At 33.3% G+C, this 27,314-nt stretch overlaps 1 protein-coding gene across 1 annotated transcript in view; it reads left to right on the forward strand.

Moving 5' to 3' along the window:
• The first annotated feature begins 2,189 nt into the window (after window positions 1-2,189).
• LOC128997806 (aminopeptidase N-like) overlaps window positions 2,190-27,314 on the forward strand; it is a 117,700-nt gene continuing 92,575 nt past the window's right edge. Inside the window, exon 1 of the mRNA XM_054423526.1 lies at window positions 2,190-2,271. The gene's annotated coding sequence lies outside the window, so the exon portion shown is untranslated. The remainder of the gene's footprint in view (window positions 2,272-27,314) is intronic.

The raw sequence follows: 27,314 nt of genomic DNA on the forward strand, positions 1-27,314 counted from the left end.
TTTTACTTCGTAGATACTGTATTTGTAGTTTATTATTATGTGTTTTAATATTTTTTGGGACGGGGGCAACATGTTACACACATTTATTTGGTTTTAAATAGGTTCTAGGTATTTTTTATTTATTTTTAAAGTCTCGAAATTCACGACCATGACGTGTCCCTAGGGTACATTTTCCAACTTTCACGCTGTTTTTAGACTAATTATTCATGCCGAAATATATAAAGCCATATTTTTATGTCATAAATGGTTGTTAAACTTACAAAAAAGGAGCATATTATAATTTTATTGTCATTACAAACTGACTACCATGACAAAATAAGTCTGTCCCTCGATTTGGCGTCACGACCATTTGGGAAAAATTTTCAACTTTGAAGCACGACAGTGGCGAGCCTGGCGTCGATGGAGTCAGTTGGTTTTAGAGACTAGTTCGGGGTGTACGTCAGGATTGTAGTGCCGGTCGTTTCGAGTTGAAAGGAGGAATTACAAGATTAATAAAGAAAAGATTGTGTTTTTTGTAATTTTGGTGTGTCCATGACCATACGTAGTCATTCGATGAAGTAGACATGGTGTTAATTTTTGTTTATAAGATATTTCAATTGCTAGATTAACCTAGAAGTCCACTTTGTATCCTCGAACATGAGGTGCAGGGCTACCGCCAGAACAGAGCCAAATAACACGTAATTTCACGACCAAAGTTTCACGACCATTGCGGGTTTTTTCACGACCAATCCAGCCTTATGGATTATAGTGGGTTTGGTCGTGACAATAACTTTAATATAATTGTAAATTTAACAGCTTAGTTCAATTGAAACACATATTTTTATAATAACTAACATGATAATTGAAGGATTGTTTAGAAAACTTAAGATTATTCCAGACAATTCACGACCGTACCGCTTGTCCCTGACCATCACGTTTATGATTTCTATCATAAAAATTTCAAAAATTAAAATATCGTCATATTTCAATGTTTTATACACAAAAGAAGCACACCTCTATACAAACATAACAATTTTTCAGGTCTCAGGTAAGTTTTTTCGGAGTTATAAAAACTTGAAAAGATTTTATTGGCTATTTTTCAATTTTTTGAGTTTTTTTTTTTCTTTCTAGAAAGACCAAATATACCAAAAGCTCAGTGACCTTTTTATTGTATAATGGTCATAAAAGTAAATTAGTTTATAGCAAAACATAGTTATAAAAATAATATTAACTATTTTTAATATTCATTTAAACGTCCGTTATGGTCGTGACAGGATTTTGTGTTTTTCCACTAAAGATGCTCTTTTAAAAAGAAACTACCAAAGATATTGTGTTACAATGGACATTTTATGAAACTTCAAATGATAATGAAATAAAAAAAAATAAAAGTTTTGAAAAAAGGGGAAAACAATTTGCAAAGTGCTTTTCCTGAAAACGTACGTTTTTAAATTTTCACTCAGTTCCTTTAAAAAGTAGATTTTTAAGTGTGGGGTTGATGTGCAAAATCTTATTGATTTATCTGTTGTCGTTTAGAAAATATTATACCGGTCCGGGACTTTTGGGACAGTCTGTATAGTAGATGGATGTGTAAATTATAATCCAATGTGTACACCGGTTTACGGTTTATCACATGGGCTTTTGCCTGTGCGTGTTAAAGAGAGAAAAGAGGAGGTTCATAAGTAGAGGAAGTAAGATTTCATGGATGTTGTGAGATCCAGGTCTTTTGTAAACTCAACTCATAAATTAACTACACACACACCCCTACTTTATTTCCACACAAAGGATAAATTATTTTATTTTGTAGAGTATAATGGACAAATTTTTCCCACTTACGTATTGTGGTATTTTGTGAGTTATTTTTTACAGAAATGAAGAGCTATTGTTCAAAATGGAAGCGAGAACATTTGTCCACACACTAAAGCTTTTTGAATTTTAGTTTTATTTTGTACAATACAGTAAAATATTTTTCCACAGAGTCGGTAATATATATTAGTTTTAGAGAAGAGGTTAGTTATTCGTTAACAGAAGTTAAAAGGTATATTGTACAGGAAAGGAGAATTATTTTCTACATAAAAAATTAAGTATTTTGTACAGTATTGCACAATTTCCAGCGAGGTATTGTGGTATTTTCCCACAGTGGTAGTTTGCTATTTTCCCATACCCTCCAATTTTGATTGTTGCAAATAAGGATGGAGATAGAGAGGGTACGGTGGTCATGGTGGGATGGAGTCAATTGGATCAGGAAATTGACTCTCGGCTGTGAAGCGTCAGTTCTCGCTACGTCCACGTGAGGTAAGTGTTGCACTCTTCATGTCATTTATTAATTTTATGGATTAATTTTTGTTTATTTATCCTAGATTTTTTTCTTTGAAGGGGTAAAAAATATACTTCTTAGTTTTTCATCAATACAGGCTTAAGTCAAAACTTTAATTGTTTTGCAATAGTTAACTTATTTAAGTACAAATTTCATTCTTATTCTTGAAATCAAACACTTAGCAAAAATCTGTTTTAAACTATAAAAGAAGTACTTATATGAAATGTTAGCACAAAAATAATACTTATCATCGTTACAAATTACCATATGTGTAATGAATTATTTTTGTCTAGGGCAACAGATTTCTGAAATCAACTTTTTGCATGACTTGATATTGTTGTTTTGTAAAGGTACAGAGTTAAAAATTGTCTAGCTGTGATTATCAATCCAACAATTTACTATTTAGGCTACCGGTACCCAAACAAGTAAAATATTTTTCCTTTGTACTTAAACTCTATCCTGCTTAGTGTTCACTGTGTAAGGGGAGTATTAAACCATATATTGATACAACTTTTAATTTAAAGTTTATTTGAGTATTTACATATATCTATGTTTTATCCTAAGTTACATCACCGCAAGCCTAATAATACGTTAATTGGACAAAAATGCCCTAAAGGGATCTCTAATGAGAATAACAATAATTTGGATGCAAATAAGATTTTTCTTGAGGACATAAGATTTTTTACCTTTTAAACCTTTCTACAAAAAATGGGAACTGTAAGAACTACATGTGTTTAGCCTTTACAGTTCCATTAATAAAAAAATGTTCATTTAGTTATTTATGTAAAAATTCTGTTAGTAAAATTAACATTCCATAACAATTTTATTTATACGACACCCAATCAAGTCAAAAAATTATTCTTGTTGCAAAAATATATATATATTTTTTTGGGGGGGGAGGGGGGTTAAGAACAAAAATAGTTGGCTTGAAAATTACAGTTGTAGTATAAACGTAATCTAAATTTCAATTTTATTGTCCAATTCCAAATGCAGTATAATTTCAAATATTTTTTAAAATGAGTCTATGTACGTTTTTTCTTAGCACATCATATTTTTCGCAATTGAGATTATGTATTATTTCCTTACTTTAAAGTAGTATTTGCGGAAGGAACTATTCCTAGGAAGCTCTCTTCTAGAAGTTTGTAGAACTAATAGAGGTTCAAATGGAGAATGATGATCTCGGTCTGACATGTCGCTGCGGCACATTTATGAATCACGTAGTTGATGATTGCTCTTTGATGGCTCTATCCTGGTTTGCCCATTTGGTATGACAATGGATTAAGCTTTGTGCAAGGAGAATTTTAAGATTTAATTTCACAAATCTACAAAGAACATCAGGTTTTTTACAATAATCATCTCTTATGGTTGGCATATATAATCTTATACACAAAACTAAAGATTTTAACTGAATAAAAAAAAAAATTCTTCATTAATTTCTTCATTATCAAGCATAAATTTAATTTGTTGAATCTGACCTTGTTTAATATACACTTTCATGTTGCTGTGTCAAGTGCTACAATCGTTGAAAATGGCTTTACTTTAAAATTTTTTCTTAAGTATGTCTGTGTTGATAAGATAAATTGCTCTGGACCAATAAGCGTGTCACACGAGAAAATAGTTAATTTTTATACCCAACCAACAGTTAAAAATCCAAATTATACATTTCTACTACTTTCTAAAGTGGTTACTCTACTCACAAGCCATTTATACTACGTTTTACGCAGGTATTTCCAACTCCCCAGACCCCTCGGTAGGATGGTGTCCTGGTTGTGTCCCCCCAAAATCTATGATTCAGGTAACACTTCTGTCAAGAACTAATCTTGTCCCCTAAGTTAATAGTTACCAATCAAAATCAATTAGACAGAAATAAGCAAATTATCTTAGTTCACATAGTTTGCATTTGATACAAATTTCTTAAAACTACTTCCCTCTGGTGTCTTTGCACTTAGTTTTACCATCGATAAAACATAATCTCTTAGTAGATTTCCCAATCCCCCTAATGGAACAGCTGAAGCTAATTTTATCGTTAGTTCTGTCCAGTGCACTCTAGAGGTCGTGTTTTGTTTACAATTTGTTTCTTGTTGTTTCAGTCATTTAAAAACCCGTTTAACCAAATAAAACTATATAATCATAAACAATAACTCATCCTCTAGTTATATAACCAAACAGTAAAGCACAAATCATGAAATTAACTCTATAATAGAAACATTATATCGGTGACACTCGCCACCAGTGTCACCGGACATGAACTAGACACGAAAAAAAGCTTCAAAATTTACAATGGTATGGGAAGTCTACTTGAGTTGGTTAGTCTATGGTTCTACCTTTTTATCTTCACTCCACATTATTCGCTCATCTAGATTTTTCAGGATTGATATGGCTTTTTTATAATATTGGTACTGAACTTATTATTGAGTATGAGCAGGACAGGATAGGGCATCTTGTCTAGTTAAAGCATATGACTACTAGCGTTGAGACACTTAGCTAAGTATTGGTCAAGGGTTTATTGCTGTAGATGCATCTATCTACATAACAAAAAGGATAAATCCCTCAACATAAAACCAAATGATAGTTTAATTAATTGCTACGACTTGCTTTAACAATTAAACTTTGTGAAAAATAAAAGAGCATGCTTCTTAATCCAGCAAGTTTCTCAAAATCACAAACGTTATTACAAATATCCAATATTAAACAGTACCGAGTTCTAATCATAGTAATGAAAACCTGTTAGAAAGCTTGAATTTATTATGAGGTAAAGGGGGTTTTGTTTACACTGACTGGCCCTTACCAAGATCATTTTATCATTTGTCAACTTGATTTTTTGTAGTTATGATCTATGCATTTAATTATGTAATAATGAAATGTCCACTAATGTAATTTTGAAAAATTTTCAAACCATACTAACACATTATCGGTAAAATTTTGGTCTCTTGTAATTTTCCAATAAAATTATAAATTTTGCATTCCTTAGAATAGAATATTCAGTAGATGATTTTTTTATGAATAAAACTGTAACTGTACTATTGGCTAACATAGCAAAAAACACAAATTGCAGGAATTACTTTAAATTAGATTAACACCATGTTGAATAAAAAGCATTAATTATGAAAATAATATATTTATTAACACACTCACTCCCGTGTGATGTGAGATCGTACATACAGAGGTGTGTGACAGCTGGGACTGAACCTGTTAATAAATATTATGAGTTGCCATCAGTCAGCAGTTCGGGCAGGTTCTTCAAGCTCCCTTTTGTCATATTGAGTATTGTCCTAAAAGAAAACAAAATACTTATAGCAAAAATTATCATACTTCAGGTAAATCAGCTGATAAGCATTTAATTGTTAAAGGGTGTATCAAGATAGTGTTATACTAAGAATTTCTATTGTTAGATTTCACAATTATTACACACAAAGTTCTTAAACCTATTTCACCCTTTAACCTAAATACTGTAAGGAATTGCTAAATAAAACAAAGTGAAAATAGGCTCCATTTTATTTACAAGGGATTCTCACAATCAGGGACGGATTTCCCACTAGGCACACTAGGCCAGTGCCTAGGGGCGGCACCCGTCAGGGGCGGCAGGCCCTCGACCGGTGCCGTCGCTTACGTTTGCTGCCACTTACGAGTGCCGCCGCTTACGGGTGCCGTCCCTTACGTTTTTCCCGCCGCTTACGAGTGCAAAATCAAATCAAATCAAAATATCATTTATTTCGCAAAAAAACAGACATAACATAATATTATGATCCCTGTACAAAATTGTGCCGCCCCTTACGTTTTTCCCGCTGCTTACGAGTGCCGCCGCTTACGAGTGCCGCCACTTACAAGTGCCACCCCTTACGTTTTCCCGCCGCTTACGAGTGCCGCCGTTTACGTGTGCCACCACTTACGAGTGCCGCCCCTTACGTTTTTCCCGCCACTTACGAGTGCCGCCACTTATAATGTATTTCCCGCTGCTTTTGTATAGTGTGGTGAAAAATGGCGTTCGTACCACGGGTCGAAACGGTTTTGCAGCTCTTGACTTGGTCCCGAATTTAAAAACCTACGAGCCGGCAAAACCTCATTTTCGGTCCTAGGTACGAGGGGGCAGCACTAAGGATAGTGCCTATGGGGGAAATATGTATAAATCCGTCTCTGCTCACAATACTGGTTTAGCAATTGTAAATGAACTCTTTTCCATTACTATTTAGAGTTTTATTGAAAGCACTTATATCAATTCTGCAACAATTTCACAGCAAAATAACCTGACCTTTTTTAAAACTGGGATGGTAATGGAACGCCAAATGATTGAGAAAGTAATGGATGTTAAAAACACAAGTCAGAAAGACATGGAATATTAAATTTAATAAAGAGTGTGAACCAATGATCTAAAGCACCTACTACCGTACCTACAGTAACTGTATCCGACCAAAATATATAACACATTCAATTGGTAAAGCCAATTCAAGGTGTATGATAAATACCCCCGTCGTAGCAAACCTGCTGACTAAGTGAATTTCTATTTGTCTGGATTGATTTGCAATCAAATCTATTTAAATAACATGAGGATTAACGAGTTTGCTGCTATAAGGAAACAAGTAAAGTGTGGTTTTAGTGGGAGCGTTTCATAAACTCCAAATTTCACAAACTCCAACGCTTAAAATAATAAATAAACAGAGCGGTTCATAACCTCCAAATTTCATAAGCTCCAAATTTTTAATAGCTTTAATTCAAGCTTTCAGCTGAGTTTCTTAACTGTTCCGTCTCTCAATTAAAAAGCCATTACAAATATCGTAAGAGATTTTTTTTACCGATGAAAAAATTTTAAAACATATAAATATGTTTTATAAGTATATTTTCTATTAGCTGTTAAAATTTCATGATGATTACATCAGTAGTTTTTTTTTTGTTATGTGTAAAAATAGCCCTTTGTTAGAAAAGTGCCGAAAACCTTGTACTTTATTTATTCTACCCACTAAAAGGATGAGTTTAAACTACATAAAAAGGTAGAAACTAACATACATAAACGCAGAAATACATTTTTATAAATAGGATTTAACTTATTCATCATATTGTAGGCTGGTCACGTTTCAATAAAAGTTCATACTCGAGTATTTACACTTTTTACTAGACAGCAGTCTCGTTTTCTCTTTGCAACTTAATGTGGCCAGTTGAATAATGTTAAAGTTTTGACAAGGTGATCATTTATATTTGGATTTGCCTTTTCAGTGGAGAGCTAAGCATTGTTTACCTTTTATTTACCAAAAAATGCGTAATCACAAAAAGTGGAGTCTTTGACTGTCGTATAAAATATTAAGGTATGAAGTTGTTGTTGTAACGATTATTGCATATTCTATTTAAAAATAGTGTTCAATGTAAATAATTCAACAAGTTATTAGATAGGTACCTTTTATAGTTTTTAGTTTCTATTTAGCAAATTTCCCTATAAGGAAGTACAGTAGCTATTACCGTAGGTGGCATGGTAAGACCTACGCCTGGGACCGATTTACTTTTTGATTTTGATGTCCCCAGAGGCCAAAAACACCATTCGTTAAAATTGATATATATGTATATACTAGCTGTACCCGCGGGCTTTGCCCCGTTTAACTTCATAAGTATTCGCATGGCTCATTCACGTCCTGGTTGAAGTTCGTTCGCTACGCTCACTCACCTTTAGGTTGGAGCTCGTTCGCTGCGCTCACTTGCCTTCAGGTTAGCTCGTTCGCTACGCTAACTCGCCTCCAGGTTGAAGTTTGTTCGCTACGCTCACTCACCTTTTGGTTGGAAATTAGCTGTTGTCATAAATTAAAAAAAAATAATAGTGCTGCACCCTGTTGGTAATCCTTGTAACTTTTATGCTATAGAACATCATGGAATATAACGACAGAACCAACTTGTTTAATTGAAACAGCTGTTAAGATTCATTAATCCTTTTAAATATGAAAAATCATAAGGTTAACATGGGGAACTACCAACTACAGAGCCACTGGGGCGGAGCCCGAAAGGATTTTTGAGATAAGAATATGCTTTAATGTTAATCGGGAATGTGAGCTATCATCATGCCAAATTTCAGCCCAATCCGTCCAGTAGTTTATGCGTGATTGAGCAACACACACACAAACAAACACACAAACACACACACAAACCTTCAGATTTATAATATTAGTAAGATAGATAGATAGATTTATATATATAGACATAGACATAGACATATTTTATTTGCACATAACATTCTTTACATGTGTTACATACAGAATAGGTGCATTGTCAGAGTTCGAATTGTCAGAATATAAAAAATAAAATAGTAATCAAGATGATAATATAAATTAACAAAATTGAATGATAAAACTATTCTAAACTAAAGGGGCATTGTGAAAATCTGCAATTAAATAAAAGGCTCTGTCAATTAAGAGTTCACCTATTTTATCTTTAAAATTATTTTCATTTAGCAATTCATAGTTTGCAGGCAGCACATTGTACAGCCTCAGCCCAGCATATAGTGGACCTTTTTCATAAAGGGTCAAATGGTGCCTTGGAAATCTAAAAATGTTTTCATTTAGAGTATTATATCTATGGTTGATTTGAATTGATTCTGGGAGGTCGTTTTTAGCTGAATGAATGTAGTTTAGTGATTCCAAGATGTACAGTCCTGTTAGGGTGTGGATTTTTAAATTTCGAAAAAGGTTTTTGTTTTTGCATGAACTACGTGGATGAGAGCTGGTCATAATACGGATAATGCGTTTTTGTAGCCTGAATATTGATTTGACTCCGGTAGCCTGACCCCATAAGATTATACCATACCTCAATACTGATTCTACATAAGCATGATAAACCATTTTCAGAGTTTCTTTAGGAACACAGTCCCTTAAGTGCAGAAATACAATTTAATATATATATATATATACTAGCAGTTACCCGGCGCGCTTTGCTGCGCTTAACAACTATTATTTTAAACGAGATTATCTTGAAAATTAAGAAGTTAAACGGGGCTAAGCCCGCGGGTTACAGCTAGTAAGAAATAACTTAAGAATTGCTGTGATAAAAGGATTTTCCACTCATTTCGTAATAGAACGTTATATTGCAAAACATGACATGATAAAGAAGAAAATCTATTTTAAAATGAGAAAATAACATTGCAAATACTTATTTGGTAGAATTGAGTAACTCCCAATAAATGTGTGTTGTTTGAAATACAATTTAAAAATGAACAGCTGTTTCATTAAAAAGTATTATTAACATAGCCAAAATGTAAACAACTCTGTGTAGGGATCTTTAAAGGCTTCTGGGGCAGAGTCCTAAGGGATTTTGCTTAGTTTTTCTTTTGATAACTCATCTACAGACCAAGACCTTTCTTTGGACACCTCTACCAAGTTTCTACACCCAGCCGTTCTCTCAAATTAGTGGGGACAAAGTTTCCAATTAAATATTTATATTCCCCCGTGTTAATCTTATGGGAGAAACTCCAACTTTGATGGCCTGTGGGGCAAAGCCCGAGAATTTTTATTACATGAATTGGTGAAAGGGAGCGTCTACACAAAAAATACTTTATTTTGACACGTCATTTGTAAAAATCCGTCCATTATTAACGGAGGAGTAGTGTTTTGTCGAAATCGCCTTCACGTATTATATATAAGGATGGTAATTTGTTCATTACGATGAATAATAAAAGTGTATACAAAAAAGCATATTTTACTTAATTGCTAGTGGATGAGCAATGTTTTTTGTTTTTTCATTAGGTGTATAAATATATAAGTTTTCAGGCGTACCTACCACCACGTGAGCACGCAACATACAGCTGTCCGTGTGAAAGCATGCATATTCTAAATTTAAACTGACGACAGTCAGGGATTGCCCTGGTGTCTTAAAATGGTTATTGCAAAAGCAAGACACAAAGGAAATTTTAGTTTCTTCAATTCAGAGGATAATTCGGATGAAATCATCAGTATTCATGGGATTAAGACTATTTCTCCTTTAAACTTACCACTGATAATTTTTGCTTCAATCATTTTTGGTGTCATTTTTAGCGAATTTCCCTATAGGGAAGTACGGTAAGCTATTACCATAGGTGGCATGGTAAGACCTAGACCCGGGACCGATTTACTCTTTCATTTTGATGTCCCCAGAGGCCAAAAACACCATTCGTTAAAATTTTTATATATGTATATATATAACGATGTACGGAGGGATAATGCTACTTGATACTTAGATTCAGTGATATCACTACCGGTCGTCCCCCCTCCGCGCCACTTCGTCGCGCCACACGTTTTGTGAAGTTTTACGTTCACTTATACAATTTCCATTATGTACGGACTTTGTCTCGTTATTATATCACGCATAAGACCTTTGACTATTAATACAATAGTTCTTCTGTATCCAATAGTGAATGATATAACATACAATTTCCCAAAACTTACTACTGTATTATTAACCAATTGTTTCAATTGTTTTAATTTAAAATTCTCATAATGCAACTGGTTAAATGATATATAAAATTCCAAAGTGCAAATGATAAAAGCCACGTCATCTACCAGATAAAACTAATCTTAGTTTTTAACATTGCCGTTATTAACTCCGTTTAGTGATTAGTTTCAAATGAATGTAGGATAAGTAAAAACAGTCGATGAAGCGTAGAACCATTGCAATAATTAAATGCTGATAAGTTTCATCGTAGGTGAACGCATTGCTTAGAATCTGTTTTAAATTACACAAGAAATGACAGTGTGTATACATGTACTAGTGGATGATCTGCTAACATTTTCGACTGGTTACGTAACACTAAACATTAACGTCAAGTTATTTATAGGCCTACTGTGAATATATATTGATTCTGTGATTTACCTTTCGGTTTTTGGACGACTTTTAACTCGATGTACAAAAAGTATATGTAACATAGTTACTACTCGGTGTAACATATTATGTTTTCTGAGGGAAATATTTTCTTTAATAACCACTAACGATTACAAATGATAAAATTGTAAGTAGAACCTTTGTTTTAGTAGGGTGATCCTTAATCCGTGTAGTTTTTGCGTGGACTAAATAAGGATCGATATACGGTTTACTGTTAGTTTTTTATATGTCAAAGAGTCGTTTTCACCAAAACTGTTACTGTTAACACGCATAGATTTTTTACTAAACTCTGTACTACCTACATTAACATTTCACTTCATGACGGTTACCCCTATTGTAATTTCATACTTTACCACAGTGGCGTAGGTACAACACCCTCTTGAACATATAGGAGGTGAAAAATCCTTCCTTTCTCCTTCCTAAGTATGTTACTTTTTATTATTTTTTTAAGGGTTGACGGCCTCTTTTAACCTTGCATTTGCACACATAGACCACCCGTTCGTGGATCGTATACAGCAAAGCAAGGTGTGAGCCGGTACAGTACAAACCACCGGGCTTATATACCACCACCATTATACACATGTTTCGATAGAAAATATTTGATCTTTTTTTTACTTCTATTATAATTAAGCTTGTTTATCGTAAGTATACTATTTTGTTTATCGATAACTGCTGCAATACCAGTGGCAGTAGCCAAAGATCCTATGCGCGACCAAATCTGGTTTGGTTATAGGTGAAGGGGTTGGCCAGGGCACTTTTGTGAAACCATTAGTGTATTGCTCCTCACTCACACATATCCCCAGCACTGCCGATAACTGGTACCCGTATGCTATTTGCGCGCCAAATGCACTCGAGTCACTGAACAGTCAACAGCTTACTTGGTCCGGTCTTCAAGTAGTGTCAGTTGTCTGGCGTTAGTAGTGCGCGCGTGTGTTACTTTGCTACAAATAAACTTTCATTGAATGTAGTAATTTAGCCTAGGGTTTTACGGTTTCATTCAACTTTTTATACTGCTATGACATCTTTTAAGAATCGCTAAGATAATACGGAGTTTGCACAAATAAAAAGCATAAAAATGCAGTTTAGATAAATATTTTAGGTGATTAGGTTGAAGCAGCTACTACAAAACTTTAAGAATGTTCCGATATTTGGATTGTTTATAATTTTAAAATCCCCTTGTTCGTGATTAAATGGATAGAAGTGTCTATGTGTTATTACAGTCAAGGTCTATTAATTGTTAATTTAAAAAAAAATCTCGGGGGAGCCCTCCAGTAGCCCTATTGACGAAGGTATATCTACGACACTCCTTTACAGTACTAATATAGCAATGGTATTTTTCAAACAATACCAATGTAGTAAATAGGCAAAAGTATCGATGACAACATTTTTATATTTGTATGATATCCATTTAATAGTATCATATAGTTATGCTTGCTACATCCTTGAGCTTTATTCTATTCATTTTTGCTTTAAAGCAAACAGAAACTATGATAAATGAAAATCATTGATAAATTACGAGCTCTATTATCTCTATTGTTTGTAAAAACCCACTAGTATTGTACTTTACCATAGTTTTATTGTAGCCTATGTTATGTTTTTTTATTTAAATATAACATTCTCAACTTCTACCCCTAAATATGCCGATTCATAATGTTTATTACAACTATGATCGAAAATTTAGACATAAGGTCAGCACAAAGTATTATAATTCACGGGACGATTATGACAATATACAGGTTTTTAATAAAGAACGGATTGTAAAAATATATTGATCCGTATGTAGAAATGTATGTTTTAGTAGGTGAGGAATCCGATTTTGACATTTTCAAACTTTCGAAAATAACACCATATAATTGCTTAGTTTAAATAAAAATGTTCATCAGATGAATTAGTATCATAGAGCTAAATGTTTATTTTCTTTGATTCTGAACTGGATATTAAAATTTTTGTTTAAAGATATATATAAAACCATAAAACTGTAGGTTATTTTCCCTGTTTTTTATGCAACAAATAAATAATAACACTGTCAAGGTGCGGAAATAACAAACCAATGAATTCATTTTTAAAATATTGTAATTTTAAAAATACATAAAGTTGATACGTAAATATTTACTTAGAATTTACATTAAAGAAAAGGTAATTACAGTTCAATTGTAACAGTATACATATATACAGTTAAGAGTGGGTTTAAAACATATTTTAACAGAAACTAAACAGGGTATATAAGCCGTATGATTTTAATTGATTAATTTAAATCCAACTAAGATCAAATAAAAAATCATATTTAAATTGACAAAATTATACACTGAATTATATCGTCATTATGTTTAATCAGAATCCACTTATACGTTTGTATAATTTACAATTGTTGCAATTTAAATAAAATTTGCAATAATGGATATTATAAATAAAAGATATCCTTAATATTTATGGTGGATTAAACATTTATAACAATTATAACAATTGAAATAGAATTTACAATGTAGAATATGTACAGATACAAAAAAATGTGGAGGGTGGATAAAATACATTATAATGTAAAAGAACAAATATAAGTATTGAATGTAAAGCAACGAATGTAAAGAAATGTCAACAAAATGGTAAAATGTTGCAACATAAAAAAACTACTTACTAAATTATATTTACAATGGGGCAGCCAACCGAAATGTAAATAAGCCGTACAAATAGAAATGATTTAGTCTTAATAAACTACGAGCAAAGTAAAAAAAGAAAACGATTATATTAACAAGACTCAATACAGAATTACATCGACATAAATTTAAGTAGAAAAAGACCGCTAGATCTAGGGTTTAAAAAAAAACCCTGCGGTAATTCGTGACAGACGTCCGACACAATGGGCATCGTATGGGACGTCTGTCACCATCTACGGTTGTTACCGTCACCCTGTGTATTGTGACGCATCTCCCACACAATGAGAGATGGCCACAAGGCTCGATTAAATATGTACGAACATTGGCCGCGCAGGCAATGCACGACCTTTCATCATCTTCCCCGGCCTCCACATCTTCGACATCAACTGGAACGGCACCAAAACGCTCCAGCTGCCTATCGATAGCACCACCCTGCAAATTCAAATTCAAATAGTTTATTGCCATTAAGTATACATGTCATACAATAGGCCAGGTCAATGGAGAAAATATACAATTCAAAGTACAATGTACAGAGTCAAGTGTAAATAGATGAACATGCTATACTAATAAACTAATAATACTTGGTTTTTGTACAAAGTATTTGAGATGTATTGATAATGATGATAATAATACTGTTTATAGTTAAGCAAACAAGTTGGGCAAGTGCCTATAATAAAATAATTAAGGCTAAAATTGGCAGTGAGATACAGCTTAAAACTAAATAACAATAAATTTTTAAATAAAGTTGACAGAAATAACATTATTATGAAAGACTATTATATCACAGTTCATGAAACCATTATTACATACTTTAGAAACAATACCCTACTTAACAATTAGAATTTTACAGAAAATCATCATGTTTGAAAGATAAAAATTCCTCAATAGAGTATATAACCTTTCTGTTCAAAAAATCGGTCAATACATTTTCAGTGACTTAATAGGCAAGTTGCGTACATTTTCAGGGAGGGCATTGAAAAGTTTGAGTTGTAAATATTTATAGCTGCGCTGTGTTGAGGCCAGTCTTAATGATGGTAACTCTAAATTATTCCTTAGTCTGGTGTAATGATTGTGAGTTAATGAGCGAGATGAGAATTGTTCAATATTTGTTTTTACAAAAATGATATTCTGCAAAATGTACACACTTGGTAAAGTGAGAATTTGGTATTCAGGAAAAAAGGTCTTACAACTAACTCTACTTTTTATGCCAGCTAGGATACGGATTGCTTTTTTCTGTTTTTTAAAAACGTTAACTGCCCCGCTACTACTGCCCCACAAAATTACCCCATAAACTAAGTGACAATGAAAGAATGCATAATAAACATTGATTAACATACTTAAACTAACATGATTTTTCAACCTCCTGAGCAGAAACAAAGAGTTACTTAACCTTGCAACAACCATTTCAGTATGACTACGCCAAGATAACTTACAGTCTAATATGATTCCTAGCAGTTTAGCATTTGATACTTCAGATACAAGATTTGTCTGTGAAAAAATAATTGAAACAGTTTTGTCATTGTTTACTGAAAATTTATTTGCCTTAAACCAACTATCGCCTGCTATTTTCATCTCCTCAGTTTTAATTTTTACCTCTTGCAAAGATTTGCTTGAGACTATTAAGGAGGTGTCATCTGCATACAGTACTGATTTTGAAGGGAGATTAGATGTAAGATCATTTATTGCAATTAAAAACAAAAAAGGGCCAAGTACAGAACCCTGGGGTACTCCTGCTGTGACTTCTTTCCACTGAGGGGTTTTATTGTTGGCTGATACCATCTGATATATATTTCCTAAATATGATTTAAATAGATCTAAAGTTTTATCTTTTACACCATAGTAACTTAACTTATCAATCAACAGGCTATGAGAAACACAATCAAATGCTTTACTTAAATCTACTAAAGTTAACTCTAAAAAGGCGTGTGATTTGAAAGCATTCAGAATGTCATCAACAACTGACTTACAAGCATCGATAGTTGATAAACCGGCTCTGAAGCCAAACTGGGAGTTGCTTAGAAAATTATGATTACTAAAAAAGGCACTTATTTGGTTATAAATACAACACTCAATAACCTTAGCAAATACCGGAACAAGCGCAATCGGTCTGTAATTTGATGGACATGAAGTGTCGCCTTTCTTGTGAATAGGCACAACTTTTGTAAGCTTAAGATTATTTGGAAAAACACCATTTCGTAAAACTGAATTGATAATGAATGTCAGAGGAGGAACAAGAGCATACTTGAGTTTTTTACAATGTTTGTTGTTAAACCATAACAATCCTTGCTGGTGGAGTTTTTCAGATGATTGATGATTAAGTCTATATCTTGTGGAAATACATGCTCCCACATGAAGTTAAGATTTTCAGTATAACAATGCTTTGGATGATTATTAAGTAAATCAAAAGAACTAGGCCTATTTGAGTTGCAGAGTGCATTGTTGTTTGAACCATCAACATTTGCTACATTGACAAAAAAGTCATTGAAGTTGTCAACATCTATAATAGGGTTGGATTTATTTTTATTAAAACTACCAGATTCAGACTTTATAATATTCCAGGCCTCCTTACTTTTGTTATCACAAGTATTGAGTTTATGGTCATTAAACTTCAGCTTTGCCTCTTTGATTTTGCTTTTGTACATTTTTTTGCACCTAACATAAAACTCTCTATTTCTATTTATATCACCTTCTACCATTAATCTGTTGTGAAAAATTGTCAAAAACTCCCTTATCTTTGCAAGTTCAGGTGTAAACCATTTATTTTTATTTTTCTTAGGTCTAGAGTGGATTTTACTGGATTTAATTTTTTTACAGGACAAAACTCATTGAATTGACAAAGAACTACATTTAAAAAATAATCAAAGGCCTCGTTAACATCATTAATACAAAATAAGTCACTCCAGTCAGTGTTCAATAAACATATATTTAACCTACATAAACTATCATTAGTTACTTTACGAATTTCTATGAGATCATTATTTTGACTAGATCTAGCATTAACAAAGCCATCTAAAATGTTCATATTCATTCAACAAACCAAATTTGTAACGCATCCCTTATATTAACTAGTACAGAATATAGAGAAGGGAATTATTGTGAGAGGCGAGGTGGTGACTGTAAAAGGACTAGGGAGAGATTAGCCACCCTAATTCCTGTTCCACTCTGCCTCCGACAACAGACAATCAAAATTGTATAAAAAAGCTACATGTTGATTCTGGGACGACCCAACACTATACTTTTCAATACTGTAGTAACACTTTTTCCCGGGTACGGATATCCTGGTAGTTTACACTTACCGGTATTTATGTTATTTTATATCAAAGGGGCTGTGTGATAATGTATCTTTTTTTAGCATAACTTGTGTAAAAACCAGTTCATATTTTGATTACTATGTTTTGTTAAATATGAAATTGATTAGTTTCTGTGTAATACAATTAGTAATGAATATGTTTTATGTATAGCTAAAATTGAAAATTAAGTATATTATATTCAATATCGTTGTTTTTTAGTTTAAAGGATTAATTTATAAATAAAAAACCTTTTTCAAACAAAACGTTTTTAGTGCGTTTAAAAACGTTTTGTTTTGAAAAGGTTTTTTATTTATAAATTATTTTCTACTTTTTAGTTTTTAATGTGTGTAGATGTTAAATCTATTTCAAGCATGTATATCAGATTGAGACAGAGGCATGTGGGAAATCTAAGGTTTATTTGAGTTTCTGTTCATATAATTAATTATGTATTAGATTGAATGTATGGCCTAACCTACTAACTATAAATATATCAATCTATTTAATTTATCGTTTACTTTATAGAATACTAAATAAATAACAATTGACATAATTAACAAACACCTTTATATCTGCAATCTGATTGTTTATATTTATTTTGAAATGTTTGTTTGTATAATGAATCTCTTGGGAGCATAACCTGTACCTCTTAACCTCTGCTCTTCGAACTGTCAATTTAAGTATTTACAGCTGACTTAAATTAATTGATATATTTATATTCGTTCAAAACGTAAAAATGGAAAATTTGGAAGCCCATGGGGCGTAGCCCAAGGGAAATATGAAAATTAAATTATATAATATTGAATTGTCATCCATTTGTGAGCTACGTTTCACATTTCAAGTCTTTAGCTCATCAGGAACTTTGTTTAAAATTGATATCAAAATTTATTGGAAAGCAAGCTAATAAAAACAAGCCCATGAGGCGTAGCCGTTTGTGAGCTATGTTTCAAGTTTCAAGTCTCTAGCTCATCGGGAAGTTAGCATAAAATTGCAAAATTTTTACCGGACAAGAAAGCGAGCTAATAAAAACGTTTTAAAAACAAACCGTATGTTGAAGATTATTTATTAAAGTCGTTCATTTTATAACACACATATCTGGGACCGAATTGTATTTGTCAACCTCTTTATATTTCAAACACTGTTTTTGAGTTATTCCATTATACACATTGACTTACAATATCGAGCTCCAGCTCTAATTCTTCTATATCTTGTACTGGGACCTCTGCGGCTGCGGGTACCTCTGCGGCTGCGGGTGCCTGTTCAGCCAGTGGCCCAAATTCCCCTTGGTTTAGAGCGAGGCCACAAACCCGTCCTCGCCCTCTTCCTCCTCTTCCTCTGCGGCCTCTAACTCTCCCTCTTCCTTGACCACCATTTTCTGACGGAGCAAATAAACTACATATCAGAAGTTGCATATCATACTTAATTACCAGAGCAAATGCTATTTTTTAACCAATAACTGTTGATAGCATTCAAAACCAAATTACTAAAATACTAAGTCACAAAAAATAATATATACTATCAAAACAGACAATTTTATTAATTACATTGATTTACCATTAATTAATTAATTACATTGATTTACAGACAATTTTATTATTAAATTGACATCACAGACAATTTTAAGCAAAGAAATGAACATAAATATAGATCAAGAAGACTATTTTATATCGTACCGTGATCAACAAATAAATATTCTAAGAGAACAAGACAATTTTTGATTCCATCCCTCTTTAATAGCTTACAAAAAGAACATAGAGATTTACAAACATATAGAATGGTTAAATTAAAATTAAAACAATTTTATTTAGAAATAGTTTAGTCAGTATAAATTTTGTTGTATTATATATTGTTAAGAGATACATTTATTCTTGTTAAAGATGTTAATTGTTGTTTTCACATAGGTATATGAAATGTTATTTAGTTGGTAAATTTAGAGTTATTTCATCTGGGTCTAAAGAGTTTGTTTACAAAAAATAAAAAATAAAAAAATGTTATCAATTTGTAAATTGTTAATAGTTATTTTGTCTTTGACTAAATAGAGTTTATTTATACTGTATAAATACACAAAAAAGTGTTTTCAGCTTTTTAAATTATTGTGTTTGTCAAGAATTTCAATTTTTTTTTTTTAAATCATATTTAGGTTTTTGTTTTATTGTAAAGAGTTTTCAAAGTAGCATAGTATTTTGGCTACAGATCTTTTTGGGACTTCAAGATGTTTGTGATAACAGGCTAGAGAGATAAGGAGGACACAAACACTGACTGATGGAAGTGATAAGAGTTTGGACTTGATTTCCCTTTAGTTTTAATGAGCTGCAGACAAGCCATGTCAGGCTTTTGCAGCATGGTGTAAAATGATATGTAAAAATGTGTGGTTAATTTGTTTCAAATAAAAAAAAATAAATAAATAAAATAAAATTTATAGTATGCATTTGCTTTCATTATAGTGTCGCTATACTACATCGTACGGCAAGAGTACCTAATGGTTTCAGATGTAAAATACCCCCGGCGCAGCAAACCTGCAGACTAAGCGAATTCCCCTTTGCCTGATTGGATTTACACTAAAATATCTCCTTAAAAATATCACATTTATTCCCTATTTAAATAGCATTAGTTTAACGAGTAGTTTAACGAGGTTTGCTGCAACAGGGAGGGTTATAAGGTGGTTTTTTTTAAATGTTAATAGTTTTGTATGAAATTAGCACATTTTCCAAGTTTGATCAAAATACATCCATAAACCATCGAACTAAAACAGTTTAAAATTTTCTCCTTAAGAATAACATGGGCATTTTAAATTTACACTTTTTTGAATTTTCTTTGCAACCATTAGGCACGCAAAAATGTTTCAATATACTTAATTATTTCTTTTTAGCTCTACAAAATGGTTGGGAAAGAAATTCCAAAACTTTATGTTTTTAGGGTCAAAAATGGGAAAAACCTATTTTTACCCCATATAACCACCCATAAACCCGTATTCTCATAGTCCGATCATGCTGGTTCGCGAACTCGTTTGAATAAACGTAGATTTACACGTTTGTACCAAATTTTCATCAAAATCTGATTATTTTTGCTCGAGTTATCACGCTAACGGACACATATAAAGATATATATACGAATTTGACCGGATCGTGTTTTTGGCTTCTAGGAACCTCAAAACGAAAAAGTAAATCGGTTCCGGTTCCAGATCTTGCCATGAGTACAACGGTAATAGCTTATTCCCTATATGGGAAAATCGCTAAAATTAGTTAAACCAACCTTAGTTGCAATTATTTGCATAATAAATCTCAATATGACTATATCTTCTGTCTATTTATCTGTAATATAAAAAAATTTAGGTGGTGTCTATCCGTCCGGTTGCCAACTCTGAAATACCTAACCGATACAGCCGAAATTAAGCACAAAGATTGTCCATATACCTAGAAATATCATAGGTCTTTGTACTTCACTGAGTCCCTCTCGGACTCTACCCCTTGGATGTCCAAAGTTTTGAGAACGAAAACGAGAATTAAGTGAGCAACACAGCTGAAGGCTGCATGACACGATAGTTTGTCCAGCAATGAGTCCCAAACACATTGTTTAAATGAAATTACTTAATTTCATTTTCATTTAAATTCATAAACAACAGATTTTTCTAGTAAGGGATAATTGCAATACAACATTATCCTTTTTACCCACCAATGGCAAGAGCAGCTTCCTCTAGGGGTTGAAGTGGATTGATCCTAGCTGCTGCCTCTGCCAAGGCCCTTGCCGCTCCAGCAAGCACATTTGCATCGGCTCCGACTGGCCACGCCACAGCAGCTGCGGCGAGTGCCCGAGCTGCTTCCGCAAGGTGGTTAGGTTGAGCCTATTATGGAAATTGGATAAAAATGTACACTTACATGCCCAATAATATTAAAGATTTTTGATAAACTGTTATATTATTAAAATAGAAGTCTATATATGTGTTTATAAAGAAATCTTACTAATATTATAAATGTGAAAGTTTGTGTGTTTTTTTGTTTGTTTGTTTGTTTGAAGTTCAATCACGCATAAACCACTGAACGGATTGGGCTGAAAATTGGCATGATGATAGCTCACATTCCCGATTAACATATAGGCATATTCTTATCTCAAAAATCCTTTCGGGCTCCGCCCCAGTGGCTCTGTAGTTTCCCATGTTAACCTTATGAGTATTCATTTAAAGGGAATTAAAGAATTTAGTCAGCTGTTTCAACTAAAAAAGTTGGTTCTATGATATACAAAAGCATTAAGAAGTTATAAGATTTACCAACAGGGTGGAGCACAATAATATTTCTTTGCATCATCAACAAAAAACTGTGATACGCAATGAGAACTGTCAAAGTAGGATTGTTTACAGTTATGATTATGTTTTTAATGTCATGAATAATTTGTGATTTTTTGTGGATTCGTAATGATTTATTTTTCTTTATTCTTTAGGTGAAGTGGTAGAACATTATGGCTATGGTAGATGTGTTATACCATTAGTATACCGTCAATTTAAAGAAGCAAATTTTATCAAACATTGTCCTCCTCCATTGCAAACGCAAAGGTTAACTGCAATAAGCATATCAAACTTATATGCAAACCCCGTACGAAGGACGGGTACTCTGATAGTATTAGTCATAACTTTATTCAGCGAGTGTTTTGATTCACTATCCTATGATTTGGAACGTATCCTAAATGTAGCAGATATATATATATTTTTAATTTAAGTCCAGATTAATTTTTTACTTACGATTCCAAGTGGTAATTCAAACGCTTCCCCTTGTCCCGGCGCAGAAGCCGCAGGTTCCGCTGGTACCGGTATCAGTTCTGAAGAAGTAATTGACATGCATTATTTTATTATTATCAATTAATCAATGTTTTAAACAGGGTCACTAAAGTGGGAATAGCCGTGGTCAATTTATACCTTCTAAATTTCCAAACAATCGTTGGTTTGGTTATCAAGTTTGCCTTTTCCAAGAGCTTTGGGGTAAATCATGAATCAAGATTAAATTACGATTTATCACTGTCCTCACATTTTGGTTTATTGGATAACAGTTGTTTTAATTATATATTAAACTATGATATATACACACAAACCTATTTTGAAAATACACCATAACACACTACTAACCTTCAATTGGGGCAGCTTGCAGTGGAACGACTGCCTGTCTCCTACCACCACCACGCCCCACTCCCCTTCCTCTAATTATTCGTCTGTCTCCTGGATCTCTTCTGCCTGAGAACATGTAAGAAAGTGTCAGTGTGTAGGAGTTGTCTGGGTTGTAATAATACCATGAATTGGAACTTTATTTGAATAAGGTAAGAATTATTAGGAATTATTATTTTATAGTTGCTATTGCTCAAACATTGATTTGTGAATTTCTCATGTTTAGTGATATTGTCACTGAAAATAGTGTACATAAAGTTTGCTATATATAAAGGTGCGCAGCATTTAAGCTTAAATAATATAAAGCTTAAGTAATATGTAAGTAAAATTGTTCTCACCACTCCTCCCGCGACCTCTTCCACGCCCACGAGTTGGTGCAGGTGGCTCATTAGGAACGGCAGGGTCATCTAAATTTTCCTCATCTACAAAATAACATTGACAAGGAAATTACCTTAAAAATATGTATACAGTTTTTGCAATGAAATTAAAACTCGCCAATTATTATCATTAGTGGAGTAGAATATTACTTTGTTCATAAGAGACGAAATTTGTTGGATGTAATACCTTGTTTGCTGATTTTGTTAGGGTTAATAATGGTATTAATACTAATACTGTAGTTGGTTTTCCCGTAGGGGAAGACTCATAGATATTTTTTGTTATATTTTTGTATTTTTATATTGATATATTTCATGTTATTGGATATTTCAAAATGCTAAATAAAATAATATGTTAGATATTGCCAGGTTAAAATTTACAATACTGTATGATAAATTGAATTTCACTGAAAATTAAATGGCTAAAATGAGTTGTAAATAAAACGTTGGTTTACTTTGTATCGCTTTTACATTTGTAATAAACTATACAAAACCATGGATACCCCCCTTGTACTTATGTTAATTATTGTATCAATATTTACCTTCCACTAATTCTAGCCCACGGTTCATCCCTCTTGCATCGGTCCTTCCTCTCCCACGCCCCCTGTTCCTGGGCTGCAAGGCCAAATCTAGGATAGCCGGATCTGTAAATAGAGCGTTGTTTACAATCTTAGTTCGGTAGTATAATTACTATGTACTACCGTTTTAGAGTATCAGAATATAAAATCCAGTTAGCAGAATGTAAAAAGTTAACATATTTAAAAAAACATTTTTCTAATTTCCTTGTATTGGTGTTAACGAAGTCAAAATTATTAGCCAAAATTTGTTGTTATTGATGCTATATACTACCTACCAACGATGCGAAGTTTGATCCAGCAGCGTTGTTATTTATCTTTACAAAATCATAAAATACAACAATTATTGAGGGTAAACAATACCCACCACGGCATATAGTATAGGAAATAAAATAAATCACCCAATTAGCGGCAAATGTGCGATGAGGTAATACTGTAAACAATGAAATATCTACGCACCGAAGTTTGGTGGTTCCTGGGGTGGTGGCCCGATGTCCTCGTCATCCTCTCCTTCCTCACTGTAAACGCCAGGGACGACAATGGCGTCGTTAACCGAGTGGCTTGTTCTCATGAGGAAATCGATAATGGAGTAAACCCCTCGACAGAGGTCATCCGTAGCACTTGCGATGATCCTGTCTTGTGCTACATAGGCTGGTCTTCTGGTTCGCACACTCCCCCCGTTCGCCAGCCTGGTGTACAGTGTCTGTAAGAGTGCTCTAATCTTCTTAGAGTTTCTGAAAGTTTTACCATTGTAATTTGTTAGTATCGACACATTTAATAATTTATAACATGTTTGCCAAATGAACGTGCGTGTTATAAATCTTTAATGAATATAACGTGTTATAAATTGTTGACAAGTTATTCGCAAATATTCATAGTTAGCGACGTTTATGGATGGCTATGAAAGTGTGATTGGTAACATCACAACGCAAACAACCACAAAACTCTGTAAGTTGGGGCAAGATTCGTTTTCGTACTCTTACACAGTCACAGTTATTACTTTAATTTTTTAATGAAATATATTGCAATTTGATACATTTCAAATACAATTAAAGAATACCAAGTAATCAAGATTTGTCTTTATCTCAGAGACATCATGTTTAATAATAAAGGAGCTATGGAATACACACCAGTGAATACCCAGATGTTTGGGTGGGCGTGTCGCATTAGCATCATCAATTTTCGATGATAAGCCTCCTGGTTGTTGTTCGTACGTCGCGCTTGTCTGAAAACAGACAAGTTTCCAGCACCAACACCTGCAATAGTTTTAACTGCTGTAAACACACAATACAATATACTGTACATTTATCATATATTACATTTATATAAATATATATCTATATATATAATTATATATATGTGTGTGTGCGTATGTGTGTCTGTTAGCACGATAACTCGAGCAAAAATAATTAGATTTTGATGAAATTTGGTATAAACCTGTAAACCTACATTTATTCGAACGAGTTCGCGAACCAGCACGATCGAATGGGGGTTTATGTGGTGTTTTATGGGGTAAGAATAGGCTTCTCCTATTTTTGACCCTATAAATACAAAATTTCACAATTATTTCTTTCCAAACAATTTTGTAGAGCTTAAGAAAACAAATTGTTTTCTTCTTTTTGTTTAAGGGCGGGACTCCTTTGAAGTAAGAACATGTCTTCTCAACAAACAGATATAAAAAAAAACAAATTTAATCTGCATTTCAGCATGATCGGACCATTGGAACGGGGTTTTATGGGGTAAAAATTGGTTTTACTCATTTTTTAGGGTCGAAACCTTTCGACGACATTTTTCAATTTCTCTCTTGACCTTTTCAATGAGCTTACAAAAAATATAATTTAGTATATAAAAGTGTTCTTGTATTATTGATAGTGGAGAAAATAAAAAAATGTAAATTCCCATTTTATTCTTATGGAGAATATTGTAAATTGTAGTAGTTTGCTTATTTATGGATATATTTGGATCAACCCTCGAACATTTATTTATTTTATACTAAGCAGTTAATATTTTACTAAAAAAATACACCTTATTAGTTTCCTTGTAGCAGCAAACCTATGTACTCATTAAACAAAATGTTATTTAAAAATAGATTTAATTGAAAACCAATTCAGACAAATGGAAATTTGCTGTGTCGGCAGGTTTGATGCGGGGGGAGGGGTATTTTTAATTTCATCCGTAACCATTACATGCATAATAAATCTTAAAAAAATTTTATTTTAAGCTCAACAAAATTGTTTGCAAATTAATTGCATTATTTTATGTTTTTAGCGTCTAAATGTCTAAATGGAGTCCGAGACAAAAATGCAATTAACTCAAAAATTGAAAGTCTAATCAAAACACTTAAATCAGATAAAAGTGATAAAATATGTTTCTGAAGACGATTGTATGGATTTCATAAAGAATAAATAAAACTATAATAAAGTGTAGGAATGGTTTTTAATTTAGCGGTTATGGCGCAAAAAAAGATTGAAGAAGGGGGAAGTGGTTAAAGTTATTAAAGCAAATATCTCGAGAATTACAGGTCCGATAAAAGCCAAATTAAAATAGAATGACTTTTAGAATTTTCTCTAGCTATGTTGCAAAATTTGTAACAACAACTTAAAGAATTAAAGTAACATGGCGGGTAGTGAGTTGTAACGGTAGACTCGGCCATTGCTGAGGTAAACAAGTGAAGACCGGAGCTGGTCTCTTGGTCTCTATGAGTAATTGAGAATCTAAGTTAGCATCGTAGTTCGTACATACAAGATGCAGGAACATCAAGAAATTTGAATATGAACGAGTCAGCGTATAAAAATGTGTTAACGTATAATTATTGATGTGAAATTATCCTATGAGGCTGAACTCGTAGGACTAACTTAGGCCATTAAATGCCATGAATACACTGTAGATCTTCAACACTAAAAAGCTTTGAAATGAAAGATGGGACTTCCCTGATAAAAAGAAACTCATGCAACTACCCTAACTCATTAAAAGGTATAATGTAAAATTCAAAATAGGCCTAAGTTAAGAAGTCTTAACAATTAAAAATAAAGGTTACAATGTCAAGTAGGACAAGGACGTCAGTTGCAGGATTTTGTTTTCAAGAAATTGAAAAATGACTTTGTTAAGTTAAAATGGCAAAAGATAAGCTGTGTTTTGAGGCGCTATTTATATCCATAGGGTGAATATTATTGAGTTTGTCTGGATTGTAATGAGTACATGATTAGTGAGTACATCAAATCATTACCTCTGATTCCCCTGCGAGGTCTTCCCACAACTCCTCCTCTGGGTCTTCTCTCACCCCTGGCACGGCCTCGCCCTTCACCTCTCCGAGGTGAACCCTCCTGTTCACTAGCATTTTCCTCTGGGGTCGGAACGGCATGGCTGACCCTCCTTAGGAATTCTCCCACACTATATCTTCCAGCCATGAGGAGAGTGATGGGCTGTGCAATTCTTCGATCATTGGCGAAGAAGGACGCTGAGGGAAGTGCGTTCGCACGCTGTACATTCCCCGACCTATTTTCATATGTCGCTAGTTGTTGATGCTCAATGTGTTTAAGACCCTCTGTGGAAAAAGACAACACAGTTTGTAGATTGTAAAAGGCAGTATTAGATTGTAAAAAACGTCAAAGGTAAAATCGTCCATTTACCGGTCAACCCAAAAATCTCGTGGGGTGTTTGAAATTAGCACAGGAGACTCGGCACTCGGGAGAAGCAACGACACCAATAGGGGTATGTGACCTGAAATTATGCACCCCTCACCTATTACTTTTGACTTAACAATTTCTTTACGTGTGTGGATAATAATCGTATTATGTAAGTTACAGTTATAGTTAGTGGATTTTTTATTCCGTGTTTTGTTAAGTGTTACATTGGAATTTATTGAAACTGTGAGTGTTAGGGGGAAGCCAAGTTTGCATTATAATGGGTAGGTTATTCTCATCGGATATATTAAGAAAACAAACAAGGTATTGTGATGTGGGTGTACTTACAAAATATCCAACTGATGCAAGGGCAGAATAGTGACTAAAGACAATGTAGAAATTAGAGCTGTTGTCCACCATTGTGTGCCGGACAAAACCTATCTTGATGTAAAAGAGGCGGTGTTTTCAGCAAAAAACCGGACATGAGAGGACAATGTAACTGTATTGTAACCGATGTACATATATAGCCTTATTGA

Source organism: Macrosteles quadrilineatus, unplaced genomic scaffold, assembly GCF_028750875.1.
Source record: "Macrosteles quadrilineatus isolate MER2022 unplaced genomic scaffold, UCM_ALF_1.0 Scaffold_7__1_contigs__length_78375512, whole genome shotgun sequence".
NCBI lineage: Eukaryota > Metazoa > Arthropoda > Insecta > Hemiptera > Cicadellidae > Macrosteles > Macrosteles quadrilineatus.